The sequence below is a fragment of the Caretta caretta genome, chromosome 3 (assembly GCF_965140235.1).
Source record: "Caretta caretta isolate rCarCar2 chromosome 3, rCarCar1.hap1, whole genome shotgun sequence".
Lineage (NCBI taxonomy): Eukaryota > Metazoa > Chordata > Testudines > Cheloniidae > Caretta > Caretta caretta.
This window is the reverse complement of record NC_134208.1, coordinates 167131054-167145712: the sequence shown is the minus strand read 5'-3', so window position 1 is coordinate 167145712 and position 14659 is coordinate 167131054. Positions and strand designations below refer to the sequence as shown.

The 14659-nt window shown below is 43.0% G+C and overlaps 2 long non-coding RNA genes across 2 annotated transcripts in view; one reads left to right on the top strand and one right to left on the bottom strand.

Annotated features, from left to right (window-relative positions):
* The window catches only part of LOC142071444 (uncharacterized), a 70208-nt gene extending 65832 nt beyond the window's left edge, over positions 1 to 4376 (top strand). Inside the window, exons 2-3 of the long non-coding RNA XR_012667474.1 lie at positions 3251 to 3456; positions 4022 to 4376. This is a non-coding gene — a long non-coding RNA (uncharacterized LOC142071444). The remainder of the gene's footprint in view (positions 1 to 3250; positions 3457 to 4021) is intronic.
* LOC125634946 (uncharacterized) overlaps positions 1 to 14659 on the bottom strand; it is a 120960-nt gene that overhangs the window by 3356 nt on the left and 102945 nt on the right. The window lies entirely within an intron of this gene.

The window sequence follows — 14659 nt, the reverse complement described above, 5'->3', positions numbered from 1 at the left end:
GCTGATATGGTGTGCACTACTCAGCCTCTCCAATAGCATAACTTCCTTCTACAGCTTCTGACATCCACACCCACCTGATGGGCTGGGAGGCTTTTAACTAGTTTCAGCCAGCCCCTGATTGGCTTCAGGTGTCCCAATCAACCTAGCATTCTCCCTGCCTTCTGGAAAGTTCTTAATTGGCCCCAGGTGTCTTAATTGACCTGGAGCAGCTTCCATTTCACTTAACCTGGTACCAGGGATTTGTTTAGCCTGGAGCTAATATATCTATCTCCCACTACTTTTCTATAGCCATCTGGCCTTGCCCCATCACACAATATATAAAAGGCGTCAAGGTAGCAAAGAAAATGTTCAGCTCTTTTGCTTCAGAACTTATGGTATAAATTCAGTGTTTAAGTCCATGTTACAAATCCAGTCAAATAGAAAGACACTCATCTAGTATCATATGATTTGGTGGAACGGCTATTTTAGATAGTTGCTTGCAGTGTTATTTTAGCTGTGTTGGTTCCAGGATAATTTTAGATGGTTGTCAGTTTTCGGCCTCTGGATTTAGGCTCTGTGAGTTGATTGTCCTTTACACAACTTCATGAAAGGAACTGCTGCAGCATTTGAATGAATCTTTCCCTCCATGGTAGCTTCTTCTAAGCAGAGATCTTTAGATTCCACCATTTCTACACCCATGGGCAAAAATATGACCCACATTTCAAAATGATATAACACAAATAAATTGTCGGGGGCCATGAATTGAGTTGCTGGTACCATGAATTAAATTCATGCCAGAGTCCACACCTGATAATGGAAATGTTATGTCTTTGATTTCTTGGATGTAACTTTCATTTTTTATTATTATTAATTAGTTATATTGATGAGCACTTTTCATCTGAAGATCTCCAAGAACTTTGCAAAAGAAGGGAAGTGTTATTCTCTAAAGGCACCATGTGGACTAAAATTCTACTCTTGGCTCTCAGCTCCTTTGTGTAAGAGAGGCTATAACTCCTCCAGCTCTCAAAAAATGGGAATCCTTTGGCGCACAGGCAGGCCAAGCTCCATCTTAGACCGACTGCCAGTGCCTCAGCTCTCCCCTCTAAAACATGCTGTTCCAGTTCCTTTCTCATTGCTCTCAGCAAGGGAGCTCACTGCTGGAATTATTCAGGCCTGTTCCAGCCTCTACCAGCTTTGCAGATGTTAGGTTTGATCTGGACAGCAATTGTGTATCCCTCGCATGACTTGGCCTGTTAAAAAGTGTCTAAACTGTCTCCTTGTAACACTGGTTTCCCTGTACACTTTTAGCAACATTGCTGGAACAGTCTTTGAGTTCTCAGGGCCTCTTTGAAACCAGGAGGGCTTTTTGGCTGCCACTGGTCATATCCATCAAAGATTTTGACCCCACCCCTGTGGGTCATTGGCCTCATCACTTCCCAGTGGTATTCCTTCAGTCCTTGGCGTGTTAATAGCCCCAGTGCTTTACTGACAGAATCACCTTCTCACAATGCTGTGAGCCAATGGCCTTGTTACTTACCTTGAATTGTCAAGTCTTCTAAATTATTAGTTTTGACGCCTTCTCCTGGTGCAGAGAGATAATTTGCCTTTCTTTAGTCTCTTGTCTCCCCTGCTAGATTCTGGAAATGACGTTCAGAGGTGACGTCCTTTGGGTTGTACTTGGATGTCTCTCTTTGCCAATTAGCAGCTCCACATCTCCTACCCAAATTGTCTATCTATCCTGTGTGCTTAAGTATTTACATGGCTCCCATTACCATGGTATCTAGGCACCTCACAATCTCTAATATATTTACCATTACAACACCCTGTGAGGCAGGGCAGCAGTGCAGTTATCCCCATTTTACAGATGGGGGAACAGAGGCACAGAGAAACTCAGTGACTTGCCCAAGGTCACACAGGAAGTCTGTGGCAGAGCAGAGAAATGAACCCAGCCTCCTAAGACCTAGGCGAGCCCCCTAACCACGGAATCATCCTTCCTCTCACACATGCTCAGATAAAAAGATTCTTTGTACTTCTATATCACCTTTTATTATTATTCAGTGCTACGCTGTCAACAAAATAATAGACTCAAGTGTTTCCTGAACCCTAAAAGTCTGTTTGCCAAGAAGTGCTTTGCTAACTTTGTGAAATAACTTCTCCTCTGACCCAGATACAGTGTGTGTGCAATGCACTTAGTAATGTCACTCCAATGAGCATCAAGATTTCTACCTCAGTATGACATCCGTAGGCCAGGCAGTCATTGTTCTGATCAGCAGCATTCTTATGGCTGTGTCGGTACCTGAGCAGCTGCTGACACCAAAGAGACTTTGGGCTGTATGAGATCATTTGAAACTTTGCAGTAGCAGGGTATTTAGGATCTGCAAACAAAACCATTCAAATAAGAATAGTTTTATTTTCCTCTAAATTGGAAGGAAAAAGAAAAAGGGACAACATTGGATTTAATTTGGCTTAAAAGAATGCTGTTGGGTTTTAGGTTTGGGGAAAGATGAGTTTTGATGTTACCTTGAACTGGTGAAAAAAATATGAAAGTTCCAGTTGAAACTGTTTCCTCCGGAGTTTATTTCTAAAATCAAAACAGCTCTCTGATTTGAAGACGTAAACCTACTGCTGTGAATAAAAATGTACAGCCCATTCACTTATTCACTCTGGACAAATAAAAGGGCAATGATTGAAATCGCAGTGGGATGAATAAAGCCTGCTGATCGGAATGAAGGATACTTACATTTCAATAAACATGTGTTGGTCTCAGGTAATATTGGTTTAAGTCACAGTCTCATTTGAACTTAAAGTACCTTTTGCTTTAACTGCTCAAAGGCCATGCTTGTCATCAAGGAAGTAAGATCTCTTCTATTCCCCCCAGCTGGAAGAAAATTGAATGGAGGTGATAGGGGAAGGGACAGGGCACAAAAAAGAAAAGAAAAGTGTACGCACACACATACACAACTTCTTACAATGGTTCCAGCGTGCCCTTCCTTGGCAGGAATCCTTTTGATCAAATCCTTGCCCTGGGCTTTAATGAGCGTATAGACACTGTCTTTTCTTTCGTAGGCATATTTTATGTCCTTAAGGCTAGACAAGTAAAGTCTGCACTTAAATTATAAGGTGTTCTTTTTACATGTACTCCAGCAAGAACGCTTAGTGTTTCAGTATGTTAAGACTCAACTGTTCCAAACTGAAGGACACAAGAAAAATAGTAGAGAATGAAACTTGAAGTGATGTGTAATTGTTTCCTTTAACATGTTTTCTTTTGCAGGTGATATGGAATTATGATGAGTTAGGCAGGACTTTTCAAAGGAGCTGAAGAGAGCTAGGTGCCCAAATCTCACTAAACTTCAGTGGGAAATGGGAGCTGAGCACCTAATTTCCTTCAGCTCCTTTGTAAATTCCAGCAGAGAGATTTAATTCATCCTGGACAAGCCTGCATTCCAGCAGAGTGGAGCCTACTGAAGCCTTGCACAGGTACAACCTTCCTCCACGGGCTGTCTGGCAGAGTCAGCAGCCTTGGAGTGAATAGAGAACTATGGTTTTAATGATATCATGAAAAAGGTCATGCATCAGAAGAGCACATTCTGATCTCCTTGGTATAAATTACAGTTATTGCCACCACAATGGGCACTAACTTGCACATTGTCAGTCCGCGAGAGGCCAGGGATTGAATGGACATCGAAAAGGGCTACCCTCCACCTCATGTGTGAAGTAGATTGATGGGACAATATGCAGGAGCTTGCTTTGGCAACTGCCCTGTCATACCTGTTCTTTGGCTAATGGGAGACCGCCATTCCTCAGGGCTGCCAATCTGATGCTCCTTGTGAGCACTAAAGAACACATTAAACATAAAAAAAATGCATTTGACAAAAGGTGAATGTTGTTTATTGTGACACATCTCACAATTACTATCATTTGTGGGAAAAGATGACATTTCATCAGTGTGTTATCAGGTACTAAATAATAACATGGTATCAATAAAGAAAACTGCTCGCCATAATGAAAATATTCATCACAAACTTTTGCTTTACTTGCTCAGTGTAAAAGAGAAAATTGGAGGAAAATGGACGCCAAGACTTCTGTGCAGAAGAAGCAAAGCCTTCCCTCAACTGGGATGGCTGCAGTTGAAAGAAAGTTTTATCTTGACAGCAGCTGCCAAAATCAAAACCTTTTTCAAAGATTTTTTGATGTGAATCACAGGGGGTAGAACTTCTGGGATTTGCATCCAAACAGGAACCCAGCAGATTTCTTCAACTTCTGGTGACAAAAGTATGACATTTATCATTTGTGATTGTTATTCCATGTGTGCTAATTGCCAAAATGAAGCTTTTGAAAATGCAACTTTTATTTGTGACTGCTGCATTTTGTAAATAAAAGGACACCAAACATTTAAATTCTGAGTTTTGTAGCCCGTGGTACCAACTATTTGTTTCCCATGTAAAACCGCCCGCACTTAGCTAATTGCTCCATTTGTATTTACAGTACAGTTTCAATAAAGCTTACTGCTGTGTAGCTTTGGCTTAGTTAACAGGTATGTAAGATTTAACTGTCTCTTTTTGATAGAGCATTATTGCATAAATAATAGGAATATGCCACAGGAACATAGGAATTGCCTTACTGGATTGGCCCATAGTTCATCTAGTCAGGTATCCTGTGACCCACAGTGGCCCATATCAGAGGCTTCAGAGGAAGATGTAAACCCCCCAAATGGACAATTTTGCAGTAACTACAGCTATGGAGGAAGGAATTTCCTAACCCATAGCAGTTGGTGACTGGCATTTTTTTATCCGAGCTAGTGTTAATGAAGATGATATTATGATTTTATAGATGTCCAGTGCTGTTTTGTATCAGATATTAAGATAATATCTTGTGGCAGTGGATTGTATAAAAACAGTAGTGCTTAACTGTATTGGGTTCCTGAATTATATAATAAGGTAAATAGGAACGAACTCCTGATTTCCCTTCTGTAGACGGTTCATTATTTTATATACTTCTCTCATGTTACCTCTTATTCATATCCTCCCTAAATTTAGTCCTACTTTTTAAAAATCTGGTCTCGAATGGAAGTCATTGCATGCATCTGAACTGCCCTTGGTGGTAACTTTTCTGTTTCTGCTAGATCTTGTTTTTTAATGAGGCAACCAGAACTGAAACTGTTCATGGTAAGCATGGGCCATCAATCTTTCTTATATAACAAAAAGAAAAGGAGTACTTGTGGCACCTTAGAGACTAACCAATTTATTTGAGCATAAGCTTTCGTGAGCTACAGCTCACTTCATCGGATGCATACTGTGGAAACTGCAGAAGACATTAGATACACAGAGACCATGAAACAATACCTCCTCCCACCCCACTCTCCTGCTGGTAATAGCTTATCTAAAGTGATCACTCTCCTTACAATGTGTATGATAATCAAGTTGGGCCATTTCCAGCACAAATCCAGGTTTTCTCACCCTCTGCCCCCCCCCCCCCACAAACTCACTCTCCTGCTGGTAATAGCCCATCCAAAGTGCCCACTCTCTTTACAGTGTGTATGATAATCAAGGTGGGCCATTTCCAGCACAAATCCAGGTTTTCTCACCCCCCGCCCTTTTTTTTCAAAAACCACACACACAAACTCACTCTCCTGCTAGTATGTAGTAGTTTAGAAAGTTTAGTGTCCTTTTTCTTTTGTAGAGAAGCAAAGTGTGCGTTGTAAATGGCTTGTCTAGTTTTAGTTTAGTTTTTTGATTATCATACACATTGTAAGGAGAGTGATCACTTTAGATAAGCTATTACCAGCAGGAGAGTGGGGTGGGAGGAGGTATTGTTTCATGGTCTCTGTGTATATAATGTCTTCTGCAGTTTCCACAGTATGCATCCGATGAAGTGAGCTGTAGCTCACGAAAGCTTATGCTCAAATAAATTGGTTAGTCTCTAAGGTGCCACAAGTACTCCTTTTCTTTTTAGATAAGCTATTACCAGCAGGGGAGTGGGGTGGAAGGAGGTATTGTTTCATGGTCTCTGTGTATATAATGTCTTCTGCAGTTTCCACAGTATGCATCCGATGAAGTGAGCTGTAGCTCACGAAAGCTTATGCTCAAATAAATTGGTTAGTCTCTAAGGTGCCACAAGTACTCCTTTTCTTTTTGTGAATACAGACTAACACGGCTGTTTCTCTGAAACCTTTTATACAACAGCAATATAGAATTTTCAGTATTATTCTCTATCACTTTCTTAATACAGCCTAACAAGAAATTGTGGCTAATCAAAACTATTGCAACAAAAATGTTTGTCCCCTTAGGTTTTAATTTAAAAATATTTTGTAAATTAAAAAAATGTAATGTCTAATGGCACCTTTTTTCTTCCCAAATTTGGAGTCGTGGATTTTTTGGGGATCCAATGGCCCAGCTAGTGTGTATGTGTTAAGTGGAATTATTTATTTTATTCTGCTAAATAGGGTGGAGGGTCCTTTTTTCAGTGTTTCCTGGCTGTAAGCTTTACTGGCACATTGCAATTTAGAAAATAATGCATTTATAAATTAATCTCAAGGATATCTGACTAAAAAAAAACCCCCACTTTGGGGCTTTTTCTGTTAGAAAGAACATGTAGAGAATTCAGATTATATGAAAGTAAGTCTGAAATGACTTACTTTCATAAGTATGTCAATATAAGTAAGTATTATATGAAAGTAAGTCTGAAATGACTTACTTTCATAAGTATGTCAATATAAGTAAGTATTATATGAAAGTAAGTCCAAATGTTATATGGAAAAATGCCCATGTATTTTGTTACCTTTTCACAAAAAATCTCAATGCACAACTTAGCTATATTACCGGCAGAGTTAAATTAGCCATGCATATTTAGATCGAGAAACACCTCTTCTGCCTACCACACAGGGACCCCTGGTTTACAGGGAACATGAACACTGAAATACCCACAATTCTATCTGTAAGAATATATTTTGCTTGGTTATATACAAAACAAAAAACTCGAGTATTTAAAAATGCAACGGTACACAATACTACGATATCATTGATATATGTATCATAAAGAACATGAGCTTCCTTATAAAAATAGTACCATAGACGTTGCTCATAACAGTGCAGTATCATTTTTGTCAGCTGTAGTGTTATGGAAAATCACAAGATATTGTAGTAAAATAAGTAAGTAAAAATAAGAGTAAGTGCAATCACTTTTTCTATATGCTTTATAGCACCTGCCATTACTTTAGTTAGTGGATAGTCTAATACATAAGTCAGTGGCTTTTTCAAGGAAATGATCAAAACAAGAATATCCATCATGAAGTTACTGTAGTCAAAACTAAGGGGCTCATAGTATATCCCTAGTCAGGCCCCAATTCTGCAATGATATCTGTACAGACAGACCCCTGTGCCCTTATGGATGTCATTTGAAGGGCCAAGGAGCTTAGGATGCACCAAAGAGCATAAGGTTCTGTCTACCTTAAAACTACGCTCTTGGAATTAGTTTGTGACGCTCTCCTCTGACCTTGTTACCACAAAGATGATAGAATTGTGTCCATGCAACAGCTTGATCCACAACACAACTATGCCCTGGTCTACACTAGGAGTTGAGGTCGAATTTAGCAGCGTTAAATCAATTTAATCCTGCACCCGTCCACACAACGAAGCCCTTTTTTTCGACTTAAAGGGCTCTTAGAATTGATTTCCTTACTCCACCCCCGACAAGGGGATTAGCGCTGAAATCGGCCTTGCCGGGTCGAATTTGGGGTACTGTGGACGCAATTAAATGGTATTGGCCTCCGGGAGCTATCCCAGAGTGCTCCATTGTAATCGCTCTAAACAGCACTCTCAACTCAGATGCACTGGCCAGGCAGACAGGAAAAGGCCCACGAACTTTTGAATTTCAATTTCCTGTTTGGCCAGCATGGCAAGCTACAAGTGAGTACAGAGCTCATCAGCAGAGGTGACCATGATGGAGTCCCAGAATCGCTAAAGAGCTCCACCATGGATCTAACGGGAAGTACGGGATCTGATCGCTGTATGGGGAGAGGAATCCGTGCTATCAGAACTACGTTTCAGTTTTTAAAATGCCAAAAGATTTGTCAAAATTTCCCAGGGCATGAAGGAGGCCACAACAGGGACCCGAAGCAGTGCCATGTGAAACTTAAGGAGCTGAGAAAAGCCTACCAGAAAACCAGAGAGGCAAACGGCTGCTCCGGGTCAGAGCCCAAAACATGTTGCTTCTATGATGAGCTGCATGCCATTTTACGGGGTTCAGCCACCACTGCCCCAGCTGTGTTGTTTGACTCCTTCAATGGAGATGGAGGCAACACGGAAGCAGGTTTTGGGGACGAGGAAGATGATGATGATGATGAGGTTATAGATAGCTCACAGCAAGCAAGCGGAGAAACCGGTTTTCCTGACAGCCAGGAACTGTTTCTCACCCTGCCTCCCAGACCCACCAGGCAGAGGAGGGACCTCTGGTGAGTGTACCTTTTAAAATAGTATACATGGTTTAAAAGCAAGCATGTTTAACGATTAATTTGCCCTGGCATTCGCGGCTCTCCTAGATGTACTCCCAAAGCCTTTGCAAAAGGTTTCTGGGGAAGGCAGTCTTATTCCGTCCACCATGGTAGGACACTTTACCACTCCAGGCCAGTAGCATGTACTCAGGAATCATTGTAGAACAAAGCATTGTAGTGTATGTTTGCTGGCATTCAAACAACATCCCTTCTTTATCTCTCTGTGTTATCCTCAGGAGAGTGATATCATTCATGGTCACCTGGTTGAAATAGGGTGCTTTTCTTAAGGGGACATACAGAGGTGCCCGTTCCGCTGGGCTGTTTGCCTGTGGCTGAACAGAAATGTTCCCTGCTGTTAGCCACGGGAAGGGGGGAGGAGCTAGCCACGTGGTGGTGGGAGGCAAAATGCGACGTTGGAACGAAAGCACATGTGCTATGTATGTAATGTTAACAGCAAGGTTTACCCTGAAAGAGTGTACCCATTGTTCTATAAAATGTGTCTTTTTAAATACCACTATCCCTTTTTTTTTCTCCACTAGCTGCATGTGTTTCAAGGATCACAGGATCTTCTACTTCCCAGAGGCTAGTGAAGATTAGAAGGCAAAAAAAACGCACTCACGATGAAATGTTCTCTGAGCTCATGCTGTCCTCCCACACTGACAGAGCCAGACGAATGCGTGGAGACAGACAGTGTCAGAGTGCAGGAAAGCACAAAATGACCGGGAGGAGAGGTGGCGGGCTGAAGAGAGTAAGTGGTGGGCTGAAGAGAGGGCTGAAGCTGAAAGGTGGCAGCAGCGTGATTAGAGGAGGCAGGATTCAATGCTGAAGTTTCTGGAGGATCAAACTAATATGCTCCAGCATATGGTTGAGCTGCAGGAAAGGCTGGAGCACAGACTGCCTGTGTAACCAACCGCCCTCCTCCCCAGGTTCCATAGCCTCCTCAGCCAGTCTCCCAAGAACTCAGTGGGGGGCCTCTGGCCACCCAGCCACTCCACCCCAGAGGATTGCCCAAGAAACAGAAGGCTGACATTCAATAAGTTTTAAATTTTTAAACTTTTAAAGTGCTGTGTGGCCTTGTCCTTCCCTCCTCCACCACCCCTCCCAGTGCTTCTCTCCTCCACCACCCCTCCCGGGCTACCTTGGCAGTTATCCCCCTATTTGTGTGATGAATTAATAAAGAATGCATGAATGTGAAGCACCAATGACTTTATTGCCTCTGCAAGCAGTGATCAAAGGGAGGAGGGGAGGATGGTTAGCTTACAGGGAAGTAGAGTGAACCAAGGGGCAGGGAGTTTCATCAAGGAGAAACAAACAGAACTTTCACACCATAGCCTGGCCAGTCATGAAACTGGTTTTCAAAGTTTCTCTGATGAGCACCGCGCCCTCCTGTGCTCTTCTAACTGCCCTGGTGTCTGGCTGCGCATAACCAGCAGCCAGGCGATTTGCCTCAACCTCCCACCCCGCCATAAACGTCTCCCCCTTACTCTCACAGATACTGTGGAGCGCACAGCAAGCAGTAATAACAGTGGGAATATTGGTTTCGCTGAGGTCTAACCAAGTCAGTAAACTGTGCCAGCACGCTTTTAAACGTCCAAATGCACATTCTACCACCATTCTGCACTTGCTCAGCCTGTAGTTCAACAGCTCCTGACTAGTGTCCAGACTGCCTGTGTATGGCTTCATGAGCCATGGCATTAAGGGGTCCCCAAGGATAACTATAGGCATTTCAACATCCCCAACGGTTATTTTCTGGTCTGGGAATAAAGTCCCTTCCTGCAGCTTTTGAAACAGACCTGAGTTCCTGAAGATGCGAGCGTCATGTACCTTTTGTGGCCATCCTACATTGATGTTGGTGAAACGTCCCTTGTGGTCCACCAGAGCTTGCAGCACTATTGAAAAGTACCCCTTGCGGTTTATGTACTCGCCGGCTTGGTGCTCCGGTGCCAAGATAGGGATATGGGTTCCGTCTATGGCCCCACCACAGTTAGGGAATCCCATTGCAGCAAAGCCATCCACTATGACCTGCACATTTCCCACGGTCACTACCCTTGATATCAGCAGATCTTTGATTGCGTTGGCTACTTGCATCACAGCAGCCCCCACAGTAGATTTGCCCACTCCAAACTGATTCCCGCCTGACCGGTAGCTATCTGGCATTGCAAGCTTCCACAGGGTTATTGCCACTCACTTCTCACCTGTGAGGGCTGCTCTCATCTTGGTATTCTTGCACCTCAGAGCAGGGAAAGCAAGTCACAAAGTTCCATGAAAGTGCCCTTACGCATGTGAAAGTTTTGTAGCCACTGGGAATCGTCCCAGACCCACAACACTATGTGGTCCCACCAGTCTGTGCTTGTTTCCTGGGCCCAGAATCCACATTCCACCGCATGAACCTGCCCCATTAGCACCATGATGCCCATATTGCCAGGGCCTGTGCTTCGAGAGAAGTCTGTGTTCATGTCCTCATCACTCTCGTCACCGCGCTGATGTCACCTACTCGCCCAGTTTCGCTTTGCCAAGTTCTGGTGCTGCATATACTGCTGGATAATGCGCGTGGTGTGTAATGTGCTCCTAATTGCCAAAGTGATCTGAGCAGGCTCCATGCTTGCCATGGTATGGCGCCTGCGCAGAAAAAAGGCACGGAATGATTGTCTGCCATTGCTCTGACGGAGGGAGGGGCGACTGACGACATGGCTTACAGGGTTGGCTTACAGGGAATTAAAATCAACAAAGGGGGTGGTTTTACATCAAGGAGAAACAAAAACAACTGTCACACAGAATGGCCCCCTTCAAGTTTTGAACTCAAAACCCTGGGTTTAGCAAGCCAATTCTCAATCCACTAAGCTATCCCTCCCTCTGGTATTTCAGGCAGGACTGAATCTCCATTAAAGTTTTCAAGGTGCCCCTGACAGACCTCACCAAAACAATTGTTGGCTGTTGATTTCACGGAGGGAGGAAGGGAGGGATGGGGGAGCAAATTAATACAAAACAAATCTGGTCTATTTCTTGTTTTGATCCACTCCATCTATCTTTTATATCATTGGCTGGCAGCAGACGGTGCAGTAGGACTGCAAGCCATCCTCATCTCCTGCCTGCCCAGCAGAAGATGGTACAATAGGACTGCCTGCAGGACTAAAGAGAATGACCTGGTCGAGTCACTCCTAATTTAGTCCCTGTGCCCATGTCTGCCCAGGCGCTCCTGACCTACCTTACCAAGGCGGCCAGGAGCCCCTCGGACATGATGACGATGGTTTTCAGGCCTATTGTAACATCTGCAGCCACAAGGTAATGGGTTGCTGCTGCTGTGTAGCAATGCAGTACCACGTCTGCCAGCACCCAGGAGACAGCTGATGACAGTGAGCTGAGTGGGCTCCATGCTTGCCGTGGTATGGCGTCTGCACAGGTAACTCAGGAAAAAAGGCGCAAAACAATTGTCTGCCGTTGCTTTCACGGAGGGAGGGCCTGACGACATGTACCCATAACCACGCGCAACAATGTTTTTTGCCCCATCAGGCACTGGGATCTCAACCCAGAATTCCAATGGGCGGCGGAGACTGCGGAAACTGTGGGATAGCTACCCACAGTGCAACACTCTGGAAGTCGACACTAGCCTCAGTACTGTGGAAGCACTCTGCCAAGTTAATGCACTTAAACCATTTTGTGTGGGGACACACACAATCGACTATATAAAAACGATTTCTAAAAAACCGACTTCTATAATTTCGACCTAATTTCATAGTGTAGACATCCCTATGGGTCAACAAAGTCCGTATTAACATATCACTGACTACCTGTATTTAGGAAGAAGGATGGTCTAGTGATTAGGGGACAGATTTTTAAAGGTATTAAGGTGCCTCGTGGGATTTTCAAAAATATCTAGGTGCCTAACACCCATTGAAATCAATGAACTGTAGGTGCCTAGATCCTTTTGAAAACCTCCCTTAGCATCTAAATACCTTTAAAAATCTGGCTCTAGCATGAGCCTTGGAAGACCCAGGTTCAATTCACTAAGTCACTAAGATCCAGATTTTGTATTTAGGTGCCTAAAGATGCAGGTAGGCACCCAGCGGGATTTTCAAAATGGCCTAGGAATCTATCAGCATTGTTGACACCTCAATGCATTGAAAAATCTTGCCCTTTGCCTTTTTGTGCCTCCATTCCCTCCCCCCCCCGCCCCCACCATTGGTGGATAATAGCACTTCCCTTTTTCACAGGGAACTACCTGAGAATAAACCTTTAAAGACTGTGAGGCATTCAGATACCACAGTAATGAAGGGCTTATAAGTATCTAGCTAGTACTGCTGCATTCTGGAAAACGTGGCCTGTTGTCGTACACAGAATATTCCATAGTGCACAGGTACAATTAAGGAGTCCCTTCTCCATGCCCAAAGAAGTGGTTACAGGAAGACAACTGCCTAGAACACTGGCATGGTTGAAACTGTTAGCTCCCCAATTGCTAACCAAGTATTAACCATGGTGTGTGTGGGCTCAGATTACATTTACAGCCAACCATGTCAGTAACTGACTACAAACTCTATCAGAAATTGCCATGTAGATGGGGCCCAAGCGTCTTGAAACGGGCACCTCGTGTTTTCAAAAATGTCCCAAGTTTTCCTTTGTTAAACAGGCACTGGAGCCAGGCCAGTTCCACCCAGCTCTCGGCCTTCCACACCCTCCAGAGGCACAGTTCAGGCAAGGGAGGATACGCTGTTGATGTGGGGTTAAGTGAACAGGAAAGCCATTAAAATGTATGTGATTTTGGCAAGGCGCTGTATTTTCCCCGTATCAGTTCTGTGGCTGTCTAGATATATAAATAAATAAATACATATTATGTTAAAAAAAAGAGTGACAAGGGGAAGAGAGGCGAGAGGGAGCAGTAAAATATTCTGTGTTAGGGTTTCCTTCAATATAAGCCTAAATGAGCCATTCAGACTGGTTTATAATCTAAAACCCTGGCAACAGGGGACTGTAGCACATAGATATGTCGAAACCTGTGTTTCAGAAATGTTCGAAGTGAACCAGGCTGGTTCGAAACTGTTTTTCATGGAACATTTGTTTTTTGATTAAATGGTATTTTTCACTAAAATTGTCTGCTTGCCATGGAAAATGTTGACTTCTAGTCTAAGAATTTAACACCCAAAAATCAAAAAGATTTTCTTTTTCAGCTTAAAAATCTGAAAAAAAAAATTTATTTGGAACTGCTGCTGTAGTGTCTCATAGGAGTTGTAATTCAATTGCCTGATGCCCCTCTTCTTCCCTATTGCCAGGCCCAGCTGGATTACATCTTCAATGATACCTTGTGGCCAGGGACTCCCAGGATGCATCATAGTGGCCCAGTGATTGGGGTGACAGTGGTGCATCATGAGAAATGTAATCAAGCCAGGGAGCCCAGCGTATAGAGGCAAATAGGGTCATGAGGCATTTGAACGACAACCCCTAAAGTACCACAATGGTATTTCCAAATCAAAACCTTTGGTATGGGGCTGAAAATATTTCGGTTTTGTTTTTTTACCAAAAGTCAAATTTTTCTGTAGAAAAAATATTTTCTGATCAGTTCTAATAATGCTGTTTCTTTATTTTTTACTTATTTTTATAGCCAAAATACCATTCTGATAGTCACTCACTCCCAAGACAGGAATCTCGTTAGATGAAAAGGGTGTTGAGGTAGGTAAAGGAATACTTTGGGGGACAAGAAGAGAAATTCAGGCATATCTCCAGGAAAAAGCATAGGAAACATAAGTATGTGAATTCTGTAAACAGTAAATTGAACAAATCAATCTCAGGTTATGGGGCATGAGGGGAAATAAACTGTAAAATCAAATTATTTTATGCAGAATACTCACACCCATGTCACCTCATTGACCTCACTGGAGTTGTCCACATGTAAACGAGGGCAAGATCTGGTCACTTACTTTTTGGAGCCTTCTCAAAGCAAACTGAACGTTTTGAAGATATGACACCCAGGCTTCAAAATCCTGCTGATTAATGCAAGATCAGTGATCAGAAGGTGATCATTACTTACAAGCTCATTGCAGATGAGATTACTATCACCTTATCTCATAGACATCTTAAGTAGCACCACAGAAACCTGGTGATATGACATTGTAGTTCCAGTGCTGACTCACAGTGCTCCTCTGATCTCTACATTGGCTTACTATAGAACCTCAGGTAAATATGAAGTTATAAATCTATATC